Raw genomic sequence first — 21,479 nt, forward strand, 5'->3', positions numbered from 1 at the left:
TGTGACACTGCCTGTAAATCAGTGAACAGGAAGAACAGGCAATGCAGGCTGTGCCAGGGAGCCTGAAGTTTGACAAAACAGTTGCTTTCAACTCTCAGGCTGCTTCCCTTAAAAAGGAGGGTTTCTCCCCACCAGAAGAACCAGTTGTTTAACTGTCAGCCTGGTCTTAACTAAAGATTTCTGGCAAATCTTTTACCTTTGGGCCAATAATTTGTAGTTTGAAAGGTTCTCTTACCTTAATCCTTTTCAATTTGGAGGTGAACATGTAATTTTCTTTTTCCCCAAAAGCCCAGCATTTCAGCTGGAGAGTGCTAGGTGTCCCTAAAGAAATAACTTGAGCAGGGTTGAGCTGTTGAAGGTTTTTTAGGTTTCCCTGTTGTGGTTTGGTTTTGGGTTTTTTTAAATCTTTCTTGCTTGCTTCCTGCCACAGAGAGCACAATTATGGAGCTCAGGACGGCTGGCAGAAACCTCCCCAAGCCCAAGGGTGACAGAGCTTGGCAGGATCCCAGCACCACAGCCTGTGTATGTATGGATGGGGAATGGGACCTGAGTCACCTGGGAGTGTTGGAAAATGTCAAGCAAGCCCCCAGCAGTGTCAGGGGATCATTCCTGATAAATCCCTGGTGGAGCTGCAGAGATTCTGGCCTTGGGCACTGGGGGGGCTGTGCTGGCTGGGCACTGGCTGGGTCTGCCCCTGGGTGCCTCAGATCTCACCTTTTTGCTTGCCTTCTCTGTCTTTTCCTCTCCCACTGTGCTTTTGGCATCCCCACAAGGTGTTCATGCCTGTCCTCTGGAGCTGCTCAGTGCAAGCAGTTGCAGCTGCTGCAGCAGCTCAGTGTCATCCCTGGGCTGCCTTTAGAGCAGAGCTGCTCCAGCCTGGATTGGGAAGGGCTGGATCAAACCATTTCTCAGTTCAAGGTGCCAGCACCCAGCCAGGGGCTGCATCCTGACCAGGAGCTGCTGGTGCAGGTGTCCCTCCCTCCCACTGCAGGTCCCTGTTCATAGTTCTCTTATTTTCCAGAGATGAGCTTCACCCACCAAAATTCAAGCCCCAACCACCAAAGGAGCAGAGAAGCAGCTTGGATTCCTGGGCATCTCGATGGCGGCACTTCAAAATCAGAAAGGAGGAGCCAGTCCCAGCCCTGAGAGAAGTGCAGGATCTTGCCCACTCTTCAGGAGCAGAGGTAGATTTGCTTGTCCACCCAGTGCTTGTGTTGCCTCCCCAGCCTGCCAGCACCAAGTCATGCTCGTGCTGACCTCCCTTTTTGCTACCCTGCTGTCCTGTGCCCTGGCAGTGGGCTGGGCAGCAGGGTCAGTGGCTGGACATGGGGTGAGTGGGAGGGAGAAACAGGAGAGTTTTCCTTGGAGAAGCTGACTCAGATCCTACAGGCCTGTGCTGAGTGTGGGATGTTTTGCCTTGTTTCCTTCCCAATGTAAGATGAGGCTTTTGTCTGCATCATCATGGTCAGAGCTCCAGCTTCCTTCCCAGATCAAGCTGGGATGAGTCCTGATCTCCATGGAGCCTCTTCCCAAGCCAGCCAGACTCCCTGTGTGCAGGGCTCTGCTTTCACCCCAGAGCTGCTGTTGCACTGCTGGCCCTGAAGCTCTCTTACAAAGGGAGACTTTGCAGAGTGGCTGTCTCTTCCTCCCAGCATAGAAAATGGCTTGTTTTTCAGGTGCCAGCACAAACTCCTGAAAACCCTCCCCTCCCACGGGGCTTGGAGGGATTCAGGTGCTCCCTGGACATAGTGCACACTCCCCTGGAAGGCAAGAGGGAATCTGTCTCACTTGCCCATTGTCAGTGTGGCCAGCAGGGCTGGAGCTCCCAGTGCCACTGGGGGCCCTCAGCACTGGCCACAGAGGGGCCTCCCCTCCCTCCAGGCCCAGCACAAAGTGCTGCTGAAGCAGCTGCTTGTTGGAGAGGCCGTGCAGGACACGTTGTGGGGCTGCCCAAGGATGCTGTGCAGCGCCTGTGGAGGGCACTGCTCCCCCTGGAACTCCTCAGGTGGTCCATAGGAAATTTTTGCAGGAGCTTTTGCTGTAGCACCTTGAGAAAGCAGCATTTAAATCACAGAGAGAGGGGAAGAGCCTCAGGAGTCAGATGAGCTGGGCTGGACTCCTTTGCTCAGCTCCAAAAGCTCTCACTCTGAGTCTCCTCCTTTTCTAAAAGCAGGAAGTTCTTAAACTTTTTCAAGGCAAGTTGTGCATCAGAGAGAATTTCTGCTGCCAGGAGACATCCCAGTTCCCTTTCATGTAATGTACTAATTAATGCATTGACCTGTGAGCATGGGAGAAGATTTTCCCCATGGTCCCTGCCCTGGTCAGTGGCATGGATGCAGGAGGAGGTGAGGGTGATTCTGGCAGTGTTTGGGGAATAGGCCCCTCCAGGTCCAGCTGCACTTTGCTCCAAGATGCTCTTCTGCATCCATTTCCATGCTCAACACCTCAATCTTTCCTGTCTTCCATCCAGGCCTTCAGTGTCCTGCCACTCTCAGGTGTGCTGCAGCCAGGACAGAGCCAGCAGGTCTCCTCCACCTTCTCTGGCCACCTCAGCAGCACCTTCAATGTCACCGAGCTGTGCCACGTGGAGGGAGGCCCCACCTGCGAGGTGCTGGTGACCAGAGAGGCCTCAGGTGTCAGCTCCTCCCTGAGCCCCCGGGAGATCAGCTGTGGCTCTCAGGCACCTCTCAGGGAGAGGTGAGTGAGCCTTGCATGGGTTACTGCTCTGCCATGGGTTCTTGTCCCTGCAGGGCTTCCCTGCTCCAAGGACTCTGAGCTCAGAGGTGCTGCAGAGCAAAGGCCAGAAGCAACACAGGGATGGCCACTCTGAGCTCCCTGGCTCCCAAGAGAGGAAGGACCTTCTTCTGTTGAGACAGAACATCTTCTTCTCTATTGGAGTGCTGAGCCCTCCTGGCTTAGCTGCTGCCTGCAGGGAGCTGGGCTCTGGGCTTGCCTTGGCACTGCCTCTGGAGGTGTATTGAAGTCCATGGTGTTGAGTGGCATCTTCTTCATCATCTCCCTTCTTCACCAAAGCAGTGGCATTGTGGGATGGGCAGGCGTGGGGAACAGACCAAACCTTGCTTTGGGTCCTGCTCCTGCCCCAGATGAAGTCCTTGCAATGCTGATCTGCCAGGTTCTCCTTGTGGTGGGACAGCACCCAGAAAAGCTCATGTCCTTGAGGCTCCCCTTCAGCTGCAGCAGTAGGCAAGCACAGGAGAAGCTCAGCTCCAGCAAGGCAGCCCAGCTCAGGACACACAGGCCAAGTGTGGAGCTGGGAGTATAGGCTGCTCAAAGCAAGCCTGTGCATCAGGACTTCTTCAGGCCAGGCTGAAGTTGGTTTCATGGGGAGGAGATGGATGAGGCTGCTTCCAGTGGTTTCCATGGCAGCCAGCCCTGGTTTGCTTGGTCACAGCTGGGTTCCAGCAGGAAATCTGGCTGCCAAGAGCCTGTCTGGCAGGAGAGGAGTTCCTGCAGCCTTTGCTTTCTGACTGACAGGATTGTTCTCATTAAGGAGCAGACTAGGAGTCCTTAAAACCGAAGATCAGGGACAGAGACTCTCTAACTAATTAAAGTCAGACAGTGGTGTGTTTATTAACACCGGCGGGCGGCACCAGAGCCGTCCCTAAAAGGCGTGACCGCGCTGCCCAAGGTTCTCTGCCCTCTCTTTATTTCCCAAGATCTTACATACAATACATCTGCACAGCCCCAGCACCTCCCATCCCTGCTCTGTATTCAAATGAGGTCATTGGTCCTTCACACCTGTGCAGTTCTTCTCTTGAATTGGGTCGGTGGTCTGAAGGGATGAAGTCAGGAATGTCTTCATCAGGTCTCTGTGACCCTCTGGCACCATCCAAGGTCCCCTGCTTAGTGATGGATTGACATCAAGCCCAGGTGCTAACCATTGTTCTACTGGTTTCAATTTGTTCTTCTAACAGTTCACTTACTCCACTTCCTTCTAGAAAGAAGCTCCTAATGGTAAACAATGGAACAATCAGCTCCACCTTAAGCATCTCATAATCATTAACCCATGGTCTGCCTATCTACCTTACATCCTGATCCATGGGAATTGCTTCTAACCCTCAGCTGAAATCTTAACCCTTTAAAATCATGCTTCAGCTGTGCCCAGGGAGAAGGGGCTGAATGAGCTGAGTAAGAATGGTAGGAGAGAGAAGCAGATGTGAGCAGTCTGTGCTCTGCTCTAACCTGGGAAGCCAAGAGACAAAGGGCATTTTCAGCACCAGCACAGAGAGCTGGTGGATCAGCCTTTGGCACTGGGCTGGAGGGCTCTGGCTGAGCCTTAAGAGGAAGCTTGCACAGTCAAGAGCTGATGATGGCAAAGCTCAGGTTTGGCTGGTCCTGGAGGTCCCCTTCCACCAACGCCCTCACTTGGGATGTTCCCAGCCTCTGTGGGTTGAGGAGAATTCACGGAAATGGCCTCAGGGTCAAGGAATGAAGTGCAGGGCCAGCCAGGACTGGTGAGCCCAAGTTTCTGGTGGGGACTCTCAGCCATGTTTTCTGTTTTGTCTGCAGAAGGGAACTGAAACAGCCAGCTCAAAAGCCTGAGGAGGAGGCAAAAGCCTTAGAGGAAGAAAAGAGGCAGAAGGAGGAAGAGAGGCTGAAGAAGGGAAAGAAGGGAGTCTCTGTGGGGAAGCAACCTCCAAAAGCAGAGAAGGGGAAAAGCAAACCACCAGAGATGAAGGAAACCAAAATCCCAAAAAAGGAAACAAAATCCCCAGAGAAGAAGTTAAAAAAAGGCCCAGAGAAGAAAGAAACTAACTCCCCAGAGAAGAAGGTCACCAAAGCCCCACAGAGGGGGAAAGCCAAAGTCCAAAAGAAGGGGGGGAACTGAAATCCCAGAGAAACCACCTGGGATAGAGAAAGACTCCTAATTTTTTATTCACACAACTAATTTTACACAGTTTATCAGACTTTGTGTTCAATTTCAGTTAGTTAACAAATTTCTTAGCAGTTATTCTGTTATTGGTTAATAAAATAGATTTTACTTGTGCATCAAATCTCTCTATTGTATTGTTTACCTGTTCTCTTCACTGATTCTCATGGGACAAATCCCTTCTTGTTGCAGGTGCATTTGTTTCTCACCCTCAGAATAGATTGTTCACCAAGTCTTATTCTCAAAATAGCTTCACATGGGAACTTGTAACTGCTTAGCTGCACTCAGAGGAGATGACAGGCCAGCTGTTAATAGAGCAGAGCAAGGCCTGATTTCATAGGGCCTTTCTTTTATCATTATCCTACCTGTCTATGGCATCTCCCCCTTTTTGTTCATTTAAAAAAGGCTCCTATGTTCTGATGTTGAAACTGCTCACTCTTGTGAGGGTATTATCTCATCAAGGTTATCACTGGTTATCTATTAGATATGGGATAAGGTAGATAAAAGAACAATTACAATCAACAATTCTTACCAAATTCTATCAAGTCATTGACACAGGGTTTTGCAGCATGAGAAAACAGAAGAATAATGTCCAATGTCTCTTGGGGAAATGGAAAGAAATGACCATTGCTTCCAATTAGTTGAGGAGTATGAGAAAGTCCATTAGCTGGAAATGTTGATCTTTGCCATCCCTGAATGTCCTCCTGGGAGCTGGAACAGGGAATAACTGGAGAAGGTCAGTAGGAGCACTGTACCATGAGGGTGCCATGAGGCTTTTGTTGGCAAAGTGCCTCTGTCAGTTTCCAGACCCAGCCATGTCTTGGCAGTCCTCCTCCTGCTCCTGCTCTGGCCACAGAGGCTGCAAGGTGATGAGGTTATTTCTCTTTGCCCTGGGCCTCATTTTTTCAGAGCTGATCAGTGTCTGATGGAATGAACAGGTGACTGCTTTGAGCTGCTGATGATAAAACACAGGCACATCTTCTCCTGAAGGTAATGAATCAATTGGGCTTCACTGTGGAACACTCAGTTGGGATTTAGATGTGATGATCTTTTTTCCAAATTACTCATGTAAATATTGCATCATTCAGAATGATTAGTTGTCCAAATTTCTCATGTACAATTTGCATTATTTGAACGTTCTTAAGGCGTTCATTCCTCTTCTTTTTTGTTTTTTAAGAATGAGATGCATGTCTTTTGTTATGAGTATGAAGCAACATCATGGTAAAATAATTCATGCAGTGGACAAGAAACTTACAGCAATTAGAAATAATTTGGACACAACAATCAGGAATATTTCAAATAGCAGACAAAACTAACAGCATAGGTGGAATTAGGTAAATAGCAATCTCTGAAATAATGTACCATCATCCCAGAGTCTGCAAACAGCTGACAAACCTCCATTCAGGGGGACCTGGATCATTATTTCCAGACAATAATTCCCAAGCTCCCTTTAAAAATACTTCAACTGTCATGTCTAGAGGGTCAGATTGCCAAGTCCAAGCAACTCAAATCTCGTTTTGATGCAGAAAACATCTGGCTCTGTTGGCAAATTCCCATCCAGGCAGAGCTGAGGCCTGGCCACCACCCCAGCTCTAAGTGGGAGAGAATTCCCTAAAGGTAATTTAAAACAAGGCTCTTGAGAATGGCACTTAGGAGTGAAGGTCTGGGGGTGACAGACTAATGAACCACCCAATAGCTGTCTCCTCCAAAATTCCCTCAGCACAGAGATGCTTTAAACCCAGCAAACTGTTGGAGTGGTTCTGTAATAAATAATTGGGGCTGCATCTGATTCCTTAGAGGAGATGTCACAACGCCATCAGTTTAGAGGAGGCTTCCCACAGAGCTGAGAGATCATTTCTTGGAACTCTGAAAAATCCTTAAAAATGATGAGAGAGCCCTGGGTCAAACCATGGAGGATTTTGGTGGGATTTGGGGCAGATTGTTTGGTGTGTATCCAGAGTGACTTTGGGCAGATTTGGGGCCTGCTTGGGGCAGGTTTGGGGCAGGTTTGTTGCTGATGTTGGGGTTTTTCTCCCGTTTGCCCAGCTGTGGGCAAAGCCCCGAAGCACATCCTGTTCCTGCCCCAGCTCCTGAGGAGCCCAAGGAGCTGATGCTCTCCATGCTCTGCCCCCAGGGAGATCTGGGGCAATCTCGGCATCCCGGGGATTCCGGGGATTCCGGGCAGCCTTTGGGCATTGGGGGATTTGGGGCTTGGTAGGTGAGAGGGGTGAGGGGGGCTTGGGGCTGGATTGTTTGGGGAAAGTGTCGGGATTTTGGGGGGAATGTCTGCATTTTTGGTGGGAAATTTCTGCGGTTTTTTAGCGGGCAATGTCTGAATTTTTGTGCCTTCTGGATTTTTTGGGGGAATTTCTGGAATATTTGTTGAGGAGGAATTTTGGGGTTTTTGGAGGAATGTTTTTGCATTTTTGAGGCAGAAAATTCTGGATTTTTGGGAATGTTTCTGCACGTTTTGGGGATGTTTCTGCATGGAGAACAAGGTTGATTTTGGAATTTTTGAGGAGGAATGTTTTTGAATTGTCTGGGGAAAGTTCCTCATTTTTTGGGAATGTTCCAAGATATTTTGGATGAGCATTTCTGGATTTCTTTGGGGAACATTTCTGACTTTTTGGGGGAATGTTTCAGGATTTCTTTTTGAGAACATTTCTGGACTTTTTTTGGAGAACTGTTACTCAACAGAGAACAATTCTGAATTTGGGGGGGGGAACATTTCTGTATTTTTTGGGGGAACATTCCCGGGTTTCTGGGGGAACACTCCCAGGGTTCTGGGGCATGTTCCCGGGTGTCTGGGAAACATTCCCGGGTGTCTGGGGAACATTCCTGGGTGTCTGGAGAACGTTCCCGGGTTCCTGGGGCTCTCCTGGCCCCGTTCCCATCCCAGGTTCCCGGGGTTCCAGGAGCTGCCCTGGTGCCCGGGCGCCGCGACATCGCCTGGGTGCAGTTGGACACCGAGGTGCAGGCGGGCGCTGCCCGCGAGGCCCTGCAGGGCTCCAGCATCACCCACAGCAGCGCCAGGAAGATCTCCTTCGCCAAAAAGGGACCCAGAACACCCCAAACCCCACCTAAACACCCCCAAACCTAAAAAAAACAGGCCTGAAATACCCCAAAATTTAAAAGAAACGTCTCAAACCCACCCCTAAATACCCAAAATCTGCCCCAAAACACCCCAGATCCCTCTAAACCACCCCAAAATCCCATAGAAATGCCCTGAAATCCCTCCAAACCTCCCAAATATCATTCAAAAACTGCCCCTGAATACCCTAAAACTCCCCCAAAACACCTCAAATGCCTTCAAGCTGCCCCAAAATCCCATAACAAGACCCTAAAGTCTCTCCAGACCACCCCAAAATCCCATAGAAATCAAATTAAATCCCTCAAAACCACCCCAAAATCCCATAAAAGTGCTCTCAAATCCAATAGAAACACCCCAAAATCCCTCAAATTCATCCCAAAACACCCTAAATCCCATAAAACTTCTCTCACATCCCATAGAACTGCCACTAAATCTCATAGAAATACTCCAGAATCCCAGAAAACTGCCCTAAAAATGGTCCTGACCCTGCTCCAAACCTCCCCCCCACACCCCTACTCCCCCAGGTATGTTCAGCTTAGCAAAAAACCTCCTTTTTTTATCCCAAATCCTCTTTTATTCCCCCCAAATCCTCCTTTTTTCAACCCCAAAAATTATTTTCATCCCAAATCTCATTTTTTTACCCCAAATCCTTCTTTTCCCACCCCAAATTTCCTTTTCCCACCACAAGTCCTCTTTTTTCCACCCCAAATCCTTTCTGTGTCCCCAAATCCCTATTCCCATCCCAAAATCTCCCTTTTACACCTCAATTTCCCACCCCAAATCCCGTTTTTCCACCCCAAATCCTTCATTGTGCATCCCAAATGTCCTTTCCCACTCCAAACCCCCTTTCCCCACCCCAAATCTCCTTTTTAACCCCAAATACCTTTTCCTCATCATAATCCTCTTTCCCCATCCCAAATCTCCTTTTTTCAACTGCAAATCCCCTTTTCCCACCCAAAATCTTTCTCCATCCTGAATCCCCCAGTTCTGACCCCAATCCTCCTTTTTCCACCCCACCCTAAATCCCCTTTTTCTACCCCAAAATCCCCTTTTCCCGCCCAAATCCCCTTTTCCCACCCCAAATCCTTCTTTGTACATTCCAATTCCTTCTCCTTTCACCCCAAACCCACTTTTCCCACTCCAGATCCCTTTTTCCCACCCCAAATCCTCCTTCTTTCACCCCAACACCTCCTTTTTTTATCCTAAATCCTTCTTTTTCCTCCCCAAATCTCCTCACTCCAAATCCTTCTCCTTTCACCCCAAATCCCCTTCTGCCACCCCAGATCCCCACCCCAAATCCCCTTTCCCCACCCCCAGGGGTTTTGGGGTTCCTGAGGGTTTTTTGGGGTTTTTCCCAGCATTGTACCCAGGGTCTCTCTGCAGACATTGCACCTGGAGCTGCCCCAAATAAACCCCAGATAACCCCAAATTTTGGGGATGGGGGGGTGTGATACTAAAATTTGGGGTTTGGGGGAGTTTGACCCCAGAATCGGGGATTTGGGTGTGTTTGACACCCCAGGGTTTGGGGTCAGGGGGTTTTGGGTTTTGACCCCAAACTTTGGGGACTGGGGGATTTGACCCCAAACTTTGAGGACTGGGAGGGTTTGATCCTAAGATTTGGGGTTTGGGGGGGGTTGACACCTCAGGGTCAGGAATTTTTGACCACAAACTTTGGGAATTGGGGATGTTTGACACCACAGAGTTTTGGGATTTGGGGTTTTTTGTCCCCAGGATTTGGGGATCAGGGGATTTGACCCCCAAACTTTGGGATCAAGGCAGTTGGACATCCCAGATGTTTCAAACCCCAGGATTTGTGGTCAGGAGGTTTTGACCCCAAAGTTTAGGAACTAGGGGGGTTGAACCCAATATCTGGGGGGATTTAACCCCAAAGTTGGGGAGGATTGGGGGTTTGACCCCAGAATTTGGGGGAATTTAACCCCAAAGTTGGGGGGATCAGGGGGGTTTGACACCCCAGAGTTTGGAATTGGGGGACTTTGATGCCAAAGTTTGAGGATTGGGGGGTTTGACCCCAAACTCTGAGGATGAGGAGGGTTGGACACCCCAGATATTTCAAACCCCAGGAGTTGGGGATTGGGGGCTTTAACCCCAGACTTTGGGGGTTGGGGCTGTTTGACACCTCAGGATTTTGGATTGGGGGGTTTTTGATCCCAGACTTTGGGAACGGGGGGTGTTGGACATCCCAAATGTTTCAAACCCCAGGATTTGGGGTCAGGGGGATTTAACCCCAACGTTTGGGAACTGGAGAGTGTTTGATACCCCAGGATCTGGGATTTGGGGGTTTGATCCTAAAAATTGGGGTTCGGGCTGGGGGGGGAAGGTTGAGATCCCAGAGTTTGGGTTTGGGGGTGTTTGACCCCCCAGGATTTGGGGTCGGGGACGATTGACCCCAGGATTTGGGGTGTTTGACCCCAATGTTTGACCCCCTGGGTTTGGGTTGAGATCGGAGCCATTCCCTGGGAACAGCGGCGGGATCGGGATTGGGAACGAGATCGGCAAGGGGAAAGACCCTGACCCAATCCCGGACCCCAATCCCAGGGAGAGACCCCGCCCCAGTCCCGGAATGGACCCAACCCCACAATCCCGGACCCCTCCCCAGTCCCTGCCCCTCCCCAGCTGCTGAACGGACCCTCCCTCAATCCCAGCCCGCCCCAATCCGGACCGGAGCCATCCCCAGAGCCTCCCCCACTCCCGGCCCGGACCCTTCAATCCCTTTTTGGGGCGGCTCCTGCTGCTTCCAGCCCATTCCCGGGGGTTCCAAAGGGCCCCGGGGACCCTCCCCATTTTGGGGGTGTTGGGGTGGCCCCAGGGCCGCCCCGAGGGCCGAGGGGGGATCGAAAGCCCCAAACCCGAGGGGCTCCTGGGGGTGCCCAGTTCCTCCCGTCCGCACCCCAAAACAGATCCTGGCCAATCAGAGCGCGGGGCGCTGATGACTCATCAGTGTCCAGGAGCGGAATTTGGGGAGGGGGGAGGTGACCCCAGGGATGGGGATGGGGCGTGCGGGGACAGCTGGGGCCGTACTGGTGGCACTGGTGGTGCTGGGAGCGCCCCCGGCCGCTGGGGGAGCGGGGGGCGCGGTGAGAAGGGGGGCGGGGACCCCAAATTCAACCAAATGGGGGTCAGGACCCCCAAAAGGAGCAGGAGGGGCCTGGAACCCCCAAAACCAAGAACAGGGGGGGGGGATTGGGGGTTGGGGGAACGATGGGGAAGGGGCGGGAGGGCGGGAGGAAAGAGAGGGATGGGACCCCCAAATTGAGCTGGGAGGGAGCTGTGGACAGGGGGAATGCTGGGACAGGGGAGGAGAGGGGAGGGAAAGGTGGAGTGGGACAAACTGGGCCAGAAAATCAAACTCTGCAGTCAGACAGAGCAGGGATTTGTTTGTCCACCGCTGGGAGCAAGGGGGATCTCTCTGGCAAAAACCCACTCGATCTCCTTTAGCCTTCAGTTCCATTTTAAAAGTCCCAATTACAACACCTCATTAGCATACTCACATTTGCATAAAGCTGTGTCACGGTTTTACAGCCGTGTGTGGCTTCAGCGCCTGCGTCAGCTCCTCCTGTGGTGCTCGTCAGTCTTCTGGTGGTCTTTTGATGAAGGCTTCTGTAGTCCTCCTCACGTTGGAACTTTTTCCCTGGGTCATCAGCCGATGCCTGGTGCTCCTTGTTCTTCAGTCTAACCTGGTTTTAGTTGATTTTGCCCTTTGCAAGTTCTGTTAAAACTTGCTCTCCTGCTCTTGGTGCGTTTGTTGTGTCCCTTGCTCTGCTCTCTGGCTTTCTCTGCTGTCTCGCTGGCTTTGCCTGCACATCTCGCTCCAGTGCTGCTCCTGGTGAACCTTTCCCTGCACAGCCCTGAGGATTCCCCCCAGCCCGGGCTCCCAGCAGCTCCACGCCCGGCCAGGAGGAGCAGCAGGGCCGGGGCTGACAGGGCGTCCCCCCAGATGTGGCCCCCACTGGTGACACAGCCGGGCACCTGGGAGGCTGCCTCAGGCTTTATTGTCCCCCAGCATCCCAGGAGGGAGCAGAAAATCCTCCTGCAGACGCTGATTCCGGAGGCTCCCAGCGCTTCCTTGTCTCCAGGAGCTTCTGTCAAGTCCCAGTGGAACCTCGGTGCTGCATTGTTCCACAGCCTCACAGCGCTCTCCTGGCTTCCATGAGGTCCCTCTGTGTCCCGCTGCAGCCTTGGCTCCATGAGGGTCTCCTGGTTTCCATGAGGGTCTCCTGGCTCCATGATGCTCCACTCTGTCCCAAGGGGCATCTGCGGCTCAGGTTTGGAGCCCTGTGAGATCCAAAGATTCCCCCCGAAAAAACACCAGCCCAGGGACCCCCAGGATATTTGGGCTGAGCTCCCGCTCCCCAGGCACCTGCAGGGAACCCAAGTGACCGCTGTGACTCCATGAAATGTCCTGGAACAAACTGTCCCTTCTCAGACAGCGGGGTGCCACTGGGACACGGCCACTGCCCATGGAACCAGGTGTCCATGGTGACAGAGCCGGGCCTGATGGAACACTGGAGAACATTGTTACCCCATGGAATCTCATGGAACCAGGTGTCCATGGTGACAGAGCCAGGCCTCCTGGAACACTGGAGAACATTGTTACCCCATGGAATGTCATGGAACCAGGTGTCCATGGTGACAGAGCCGGGCCTCATGGAACCTAATGGAACACAGGAGAACATTGTTACCTGTTGGAACCCTGGCTGCTGAGAATTTTAGACTCTCTGCTGACAGACACTGACCCTGAAGTGAGCACTGCATTTGACGTGGGACTCTGGAGAAGGCTTCCAAAATGGAATGATAGAACTGGGATTACAGGTGTGAAGTTTGAATAGAAGAGTGTAATATCACATGGTGGAAAACTTAGAGTTTAAGGGTTTAGAATATAGTAATATATATAAAGGAAGATGGAGGGGTTTTAAGGTGGAGGCTGATCCTTCTTCTTCTTCTTCTTCTTCTTCTTCTTCTTCTTCTTCTTCTTCTTCTTCTTCTTCTTCTTCTTCTTCTTCTTCTTCTTCTTCTTCTTCTTCTTTGCCTTCTCCTTCTTCTTCTTCTTTGCCTTCTCCTTCTCCTTCTCCTTCTCCTTCTCCTTCTCCTTCTCCTTCTCCTTCTCCTTCTCCTTCTCCTTCTCCTTCTCCTTCTCCTTCTCCTTCTCCTTCTCCTTCTCCTTCTCCTTCTCCTTCTCCTTCTCCTTCTCCTTCTCCTTCTCCTTCTCCTCCTCCTCCTCCTCCTCCTCCTCCTCCTTCTTCTTCTCCTCATCCTCCTGGTCATCATCATGTCCTCATCCTCCTCATCCTCATCCTGCTCCTTCTCCTCCTCATCCTCCTTGTCCTCGTCCTTGTCCTCATCTGCCCTCCTCTTCCTCCTCCTCCTCCTTGGGTTTGGGTGGTATTGTGTAATTGTGACCTCATGGAATCTCATGGAACCAAGTGTCCCGAGTTTCATGGCTCAGCCCCACGGAGCACTGGAGACCATTGTGTCCCAGTGGGAACACAGGGAACAAAGGCTCCTTAGTGACACAGCAGGGCCTCATGGAATGCAAGAGATCATCCTGATGGAATGGAAACTCATGGAACCAAGGGCCCACTCTTTGGCTGCGTGGCCCCATGGAATGCTGGAGACCATTGTGGCACCATGGAATGAATGGCACAAAGGCTCCACTGTGGCCCAGCAGGGCCTCATGGAACCAAGGACACTGCTGGGATACAATGGAATCTCATGGAACCAAGGTCCAGTTGTGACAAAGCTGGGCCTCATGGAACCAAGGACACCCCGTGATGCAATGGAATCTCATGGATCCAAGGATCAATTGCCAACACATCAGGTTCTCATCAAACCAAGCAGAACATTGTGACACGGCAATCTCATGGAAGCAAGGCTCTGCTTTGATCAAGTGGGGCCTCGTGGGACACAGGTGCCACTGGGACATTGTCAGGCCCAGCAGGAACAAGACACCCCTGTGGCAGACCAAGGCCTCATGGGACCCAGGAGAGCTCTGTGACACAATGGAACCTGATGGAGCCAAGGGCCCCTTGGGACACGGCAGGGTCTCATGGAACCCCTGTGCCACTGAGACATTGCCAAGGCTCCTGCAAGCAAGGTTCCACTGGGACAAAGGCAGGCCCCATGGCACCCAGGATACCACTGTGGGACAATGGAATCTCATGGAACCAAGGCTCCATTGTGACAAAGCACGGCCTCATGGAAGCCCAGTGCAACTGGGACATCTCCAGCCTTGGAGGAAGCAAGTGTCCATGGTGACACAGCACAGCCTCAGGTCACAGGAGAGCAGAGGGATGCCATGGAATCTTGGGGAACCCAGTGTCAATTCTAAACACAGCGAGGACTCACGGAACCCAGGAGACCATTGTGACACCGCCCTTTGTCACCATGGGGCCGTGCTCCTATGAGAATCCACGGGCCCACCATGTTCTCCTGGGTTCCAGGAGGCCCCGCTGTGCCACAATGGCCCCTTGCTCCCACGAGCCACAGCACGGTCCCCGTTGCCCCTGGGTTCTGGGAGGCCATGCTGCGTTTACAGCTGACACTTGCTGCCATGAGATTCCACTGTGTCCCAGTGGTCCCCATGTTTCCATAGGGTTCTGCTGTGTCCCAGTGGACACTGGGTTCCACAAGAGCTGGCAATGTCCCAGTGGCACCTGTGTCCTGTGGGCCCCACTTTGCCAAAGCAGAGCCTTGGCTCCATCAGATTCCAGGTTGTCCCAGTGCTTTGCTGAGTTCCATGAGGCTGTGCTGTGTCACCATGGACACTGAGTTCCACCTGCCCTGGCAATTCCCAAGTGGCACCTGGCTTCCACGAGGCTCCGTTGTGTTTGCAACTGACACTTGGTTCCCCAAGATGTCATTGTCACAGAGCTCTCCCAGGTGCCCTGAGGCCTTGCTGTGCAATAATGGAGCCTTGTTCCTGCCAGACCTGGCAATGCCCCAGTGGCACCTGTGTCCATGAGGCCCCACTTGGTCAAAGCAGAGCCTTGGGTTAACAACTGACCCTCGTTTCCTTGAGATTCCATTTGTGAAAAACACGTTCACCCTCCTGTGAAAATGTAAAAAGTTTAATAAAGGACAGTGGGAGACCAGGACCATGGAGCAAAGGTTATTACGGCCGGGTGCATCTTGGCACTCAGCCAGGAGCACCCTGTTCCCTTTGGGGATCCCCCTGAAATACCTTTTCCCTTACACCAGCCTGTTGCATATTCATAGACCCTCATGCATATCCATAAACTACTTCACATATTCCAGGAACTGTTCTACCTGGCCCCTCCTTGGGTCTGCCTTTGCAGAGCATGTGTGTTTCTTGGCTGTGGTTTTGGCTCCTTCTCTTTATCACCTCCAGTTTTGGGCCTTGGTCCACTCTGCCTTCAGACAGGGAGTGCTGATAGTTGGCAGATCTGTGCAGGTGTCCTCATCCTGTGTGCACTGGATGTTATCCCATCCCAGCAGGCAGTTTAACACAAGCATGCTTCTCTCAGCTATTTCACTACAACGTCTAAGCTCAATTAACAACAGAAATAAAAATATATCTTTAAAACAAAGTTACTTTAACATCACACATACAAAATCCATTTTAATATTTGCAAAAAGCCAATATTATAATATGTATCTATAACAGGGTGAAGGAGCCCTGGCCAAGGCTCTGGCCCTGGGGGACATGGGGACACTGCCGGGGGGTCCTTGTCCCCCTGTCCCACCCCCATGGCCCCGGCCCTCCGTCCCCGTGTCAGGCTCTGGGGTCGATCTCATGGAACATCCTCTGGGGGAGGCTGCGGGGCCGGGGGCGGGGGGACCCGGGGGGACAGGGGACCCTGCTGGGCACGAGCAGGGTTGGACTGCTCTGGGGGGGCTGTGAGGGGGGACAGGGCAGAGTGACCTCCCCAGTGACCTCACACAGACTTTGTGATGTCACAGAGCCCCCTGTGATGTCACACAACACCCGTGATGTCACACATCCATCTGTGACATCACGCAGCACCTGTGATGTCACATAGCCATCTGTGATGTCACACAGCCCCTGTGATGTCACACAGCCCCTCTGTTATGACACACAGCCTCCATGTGATGTCATTCAGCTCCTATGTGATGTCACAGAGCAGCTGTGTGACGTCACAGTCACCCTGTGATGTCACAGCCTTGTCTGCGATGTCACACCCTTCTCTGACATCACACAGCTGCTCTGTGATATCATACTCTATGTCACAACCCACATTCTGATGTCACAGAACCACCTTTGATGATGTCACAGCTAGATCTCTGATGTCACAACCGCCTCAGTGATGTCACACAGCCCACTCTGTGATGTCACACAGGCCCTTGCTGACATCACAGCTGCTCTGTGCCTCTATGACACAGCCACAGAGGTGCTGCTGTGACACAGCCCCCTCGGGGACATCCCCCAGCCCCTGCCAGTGCTGAGCCCCTGTGAGCTCTGTCTGTGCCCTGCTCGTGTCCCTGAGGTGCCCTGGCAGTGCCCCAGCTCTGCTGGGCTGTGCACAGGAGCTGCTCCTGCCCAGAGCTGTCTCTCTGCAGCGCTGCCCTTGCCAGGAGCTGCCTCTGGGCCAGGAGCCCGGCCCAGCTCAGCAGCACAGACACAGCACAAGGACTTTAATGACCCTCTGGGGCTTTGTGCTCAGGCCCTGAACATCAGTCCCTGAGAGGGAGCTGAAGAAACCTCTTCAGAACTCCAAGTCAGAATCTAACTCCAAAGTTTCTTTCACTTTTAATGGGTCCCAGTGAGGGACACCACTGAGAAAGTGTCCCCAGGCCCCAGCCAGAGCAGAGAACTGGAGGCAGTGATGACAGCTGGGGACAAAGAGAAGCCAAGTCTCGGTGCCCTGGGGCACAGCAGGGTCTGTGCCACCAAGGGCTGGGAGGAGACACCTTGTCCTGAGGCACTGGGGCCTCCTGGCACAGCCCCAGCCAGGCTGGGCACTGTCAGCCCCTTGTCCTGCCCTCAGCATCCCCCCCCTAGCCCACATCCCAGTGGCCTCAAGGATCTGCTGGAAGGAGTCCCTGGGGAGCCTTGCTCAGCAATGGCCCTGGGGGCTCCTGAATGCTCCCAGGGACTGCAGGGTTTTCAAAGGACTTTGGGTTTGGCTTTTGCCTGGGAGTCTCTGAGAGGTGTGAGCAATCATGGCCTCCAATTACCTGCTGTAATTAGTCCCTGGAGAGGCTTTGTCTGTAACAACACTCAGTGGGGCTCATTAATGCTTCAAGGTACTTCAGTTCTTTTAAGGTACTTGGTGTTTCCCTTTGGATACAGACTGTGGGAGAGGTTTGTGCAATCATGGCTCCAATTATCTGCTTTAATGAGTCCCTGGAGAGCTTTGTACTGACACTCAGTGGGGCTCATTAATGCTTTGAGACACTCAAGGTGTTTAAGGTACTTTGGAATTTCCTTTCCACACTGAGTGTCTGAGAGGTTTTTGTGCCATCCTGGCCTCCAATTCTTCCCTCCTCCAAGGAGCCCATGAGGAGCCTGTGTTGGAGAGGGACCTCAGTGGGAACCATTCATGCTTTGAGACACTTTGGGTGTTTCCTCTGACTTGGACTCCTGGAAAGGTTTGTGCAATCTCCTCTCAGGCCCTGAGGTTAAAGGGCTCAGCTCCAAAGGCACAGTGAGGCTCATTAAGATCAGGCAAGTCCTGACAAACCATGGCTCTGCCTTGATTTCCCTCTGCTCTAGTGCAGCTCATGAGGAGGGTTTCCTTTGACAGTGATGGAGGAAGAGTTCAAAGAGTTTCTAGGAAATATGGATTCCTATTTTAAAGGGTGTCTTTTATGGCTGCTCTTATTACACAAGAGGTGATTGTAGCAATCAGGGACTGATATTAATGCAGGAATTGTCCTAAGGAGGTCTGGCCTGCTCAGAGAAGCTGTGCCTTGAGGTCTGAGCCAGCATGGACAACCTTGCTCCACATTCCCCAAGCCCATTGTGTCTCTCCTCACTCACTTGGGACCTGCTTTCCTTGGAGAACTGGCTGCACACAGCCAAAGAGGAATTTTCCTTCTTTTATTTTTGAAGCAATCTGAAACTCCTGAGTTTCCCCATTGCAAACAGACATCCTCCTCAAGTGTGTGCCAAGCCCAAGGTGCCACCAAGAGCACTCCAGACCTGCCCTGGGCCAGCTGTGAGGGTGGATCATCATCCCAACAGGCAGTGGGCCATTGCAAGGGACTGTTGCCATGGACACTGCAGTGACCCCACTGCTGGGTTTGGGTGCCATGGACACCCCCATCAGTTCAGGTTTCCTTGGAAACCAGCCCAAGGAGCCATTTCTGCAGCCAGGTTCCATGGCCACTTGCCTGCAGAGCTGTTGCTGCCCTCGGCTGCCATGGCAGCCCTCAGGACAAAGCGGTGCCAGGGCTGTTCCAGGTACAATTGCAGTGACACTCCTTGGTGCCACCAGGTGCCATGGCAATGGCCACGGGGACCCGTTCCTTAGTTTGGTGCCATGGCAACCAATGCCCAGACCCGTTGTGGTGGTTGGTGGCCATGGAAACCTGCCCTGGGCCCCTTGCTCAGGGCTGGTGTCACTGCCCAGAGCCAGAGGGGATCCCTGGCTGGGGGCTTGTGCCATGGCCACCTGCCCTGTGCCGCGCTGGCCGCTCAGGCACCAGGAACCAGCAGCCAACGCCACTGCCAGGGCCAAAGGCCAGGTCAGCCAGACAGAAAGGGGCAGTGCTGGGCACTGTTTCCATGGCAACCGTCCCTGGGGTGACACCTGGCTCACCTGTGCTGGCAGTTGCCATGGAAAGCCCTGGCAGGGACTGAGGGCACAGACACTGGCACTGAGGCACTGCTGGGCCGGGTGCTGAGCACAGGGCTGAGCACGCAGAGATGGTTTTGTTCTTGCTGAGCTGCAGCAGAGCCAAGGCCTGTCCTGCCCCTGGTCCAGCCACGCTGGGGAGGGGCTGGGGCTGCGGGGCAGCTGGGCAGGGGACACAGCCAGGACAGGTGACCCCAACTGAGCCCGGGGATACCCCAGACCATAGGACATCATGCTCAGTGTATGAAGGGGGGGAACAAGGAGGAGGGAGGGAATTTTGGAGGGAGGGATTTTGCCTTGCCAGGGAACACTTAGGCAAGAGGGGGCCCTGTTTCACCAGTGGGCAGGGTCACTACCAAAGACACAGACACCAACTTAAGCAATTGTGTCATTTATATCATGCACAGCTGCAAAGAATTACAAAAGGATAAGCTCAGCAAAGCACATCATCCTTAGCAAAGAATTACAAAAGAAGCTCAGCAATCCATCCAGTCATTACTACCAAAGATTGCCTGCAGTGATTAAAGAAAGATCCATCAGCAGTTCCCCTCAGGCTCTACCATCACCCAGATCCACACATCAGCTGGGGAAGCCAAGGGCTGCAGAGCCACTCCCAGACACTGGGAATTCCTGCAGGGGCCTCCACCTCTGCAGGCAAGGAGGCTCCAAGCCCGCTGGGAGAGGACACAGCTTTTACACTGTTAAACACACAAGCTGACATCACTGCTAGTGTGGGAACATCTGGTTTCATTCTCCTCATTGCTTTCTCCCAAAGCCTGGCCAGGGCTCAAGGAGGAACCAGGGGAGTTGGCTTTGATCCTTCACCCCAAACAAGGCCAGGTGGGGCCTGCTCTGGTTTCTAAATACAGAAAGATAAATCCATGTTTTATCAAGGAACACATACACTGATCATGTTGGTAATAATGCTTCCTTAAGGAGTGGATACAAATCTAACATTTGGTTGGAAGGTTCATCTAGAGGTGAACTTTGCCTCAGGGCCTCTTCAGGCCTTGGTACTTTGATCGGCCCTCAGACCTACAATGAACTACAACCCTCATAACAATTCTTTCAATAACACAGTTTAGATTTCCATATCAGGCATAAAGGCATCTCCTTTTCTGCTTCAATTAGGTGCTATTGCACACTTCAACAGGATCAGTTGCTACTTCTGCTAATAATCCATTCAGCTTATTCATGGAAACTCCACAGGACAGGGCAGCACACATGGGGCACAGGATGAACCAGAATCTTTTGCTTGCTGAAATCCAGGGCACTCCTTGGGGGGAAAATGTTCTCTGGGCCCCAACTCTTCCTTGTGGTTGTTGCTGAAGGACCCGAAATGGTGGCCCTGCAGCCAAGAGTGGTGTGACACTGACACCGAGCAGCTCCAGCACCCCGAGTTCTACTGACACTGGCAGGGATGGAAAAGCACAGAAATCCTCTCACACTGGGGCCTCTAGAACTAGAACAGGGTTGGGTTTCTCCTGAAGGGAAATCTCAGGGAATCCTGTCCAAGTGATCCTTGTATTCCTGTGTTTTCTTTCACTGTCCCTTCACTGACAGTGACAGTCAGAGCCCAGGGACAGAGTTCTGGCCACCCCACAGGGTGGGCCCTCCAAGGGAACCCCATCCCTCCCAACTCCAGCTGAGAACATCCCCAGCAATTGGTGACATGCACTGCTTTGGCTACCCTGATCTTCACATTTTCATAACTAATCATTCCATTTTGATCACTCACCCCTTGGGGAAACACTAGAGGTGTTTGTGGCAGACAAAGATTCTGGCTGACCATCAAGGTACAACTTACAGACATCAGTAGCACTTTAGTGACACAGTTCTTCATTCTTTTTTCTCAGTCTCATTCGAGTTGGGAACAATAATTCTGTTGTCCATGGAGCTGGTGCCTTTTTAATTCCAGAATAATGCCCCGAGGCCCTTTGCTGTTCAGCTTTACCATGTTGTCTGTGCCTAACAAGGCTTGGGGGGGCCCTTTCCCCTCTGGCTGGAAGGGGGCCGGGTCCCAGTCCCTGAGGGGCACCCAGGCTCCTGGATGGAATTCCTCTGGAAGTCCCTCAGGGTCACAGCAGCCTGCACATGGAGCCCCGTGGATCAGAGCATTTTCCAAAGGGGCCCTTGGGGCAAACAGGGAGATTTGCTCTGGCAGGATGTGTAAAACAATATCCTGTCAGATCTACTGGGTCTCACACAGAACACTTGGCTGCAGGGACACATTCCCATTGCTCCTGCCCAGGTTTCAGGACTCTGAGTTGTCTTTCCTAGGAGCTGTTCCTTCAGCTGCCTCGGGAGGGCCTTTTGGCCTCCACACCCACACTCTGGCTCCATTATTAGGGCTGCTGGATCCAAACCCTTTATCTCTACAAATGGTGGTGATTGGAGGTGGAGCTCCTTTTTTCACAACCTTTCTTAAAATTGCAATTTCAATAATTGTGGTACCCTGTCATGGGGTTGAATAATCCAAACTTGTTCACTATTGTTTAACAGAATGACTGCAATTTCTCCTTGATATTCTGCATCAATTCCTCCTGCCATGACATGAACACTTTGCAAGGCCAAGCTCCAAGCGAGCAGTGACCAAAGCAAAGTGTCCTGGAGGAATCTCAATTCCTGTTTCAGTATTGATAGCTCTCATTTGCTTTGAATTTATCCCAATTAATTCCAGTGCATGAAGGCCCAGCCCTGC

General features: G+C 52.2%; 1 pseudogene; it reads left to right on the forward strand.

Moving 5' to 3' along the window:
- The window catches only part of LOC132334706 (zinc finger protein 850-like), a 1,213,125-nt pseudogene that overhangs the window by 446,499 nt on the left and 745,147 nt on the right, over nt 1-21,479 (forward strand).

This window comes from Haemorhous mexicanus, chromosome 16 (assembly GCF_027477595.1).
Source record: "Haemorhous mexicanus isolate bHaeMex1 chromosome 16, bHaeMex1.pri, whole genome shotgun sequence".
Taxonomy (NCBI): Eukaryota; Metazoa; Chordata; class Aves; order Passeriformes; family Fringillidae; genus Haemorhous; species Haemorhous mexicanus.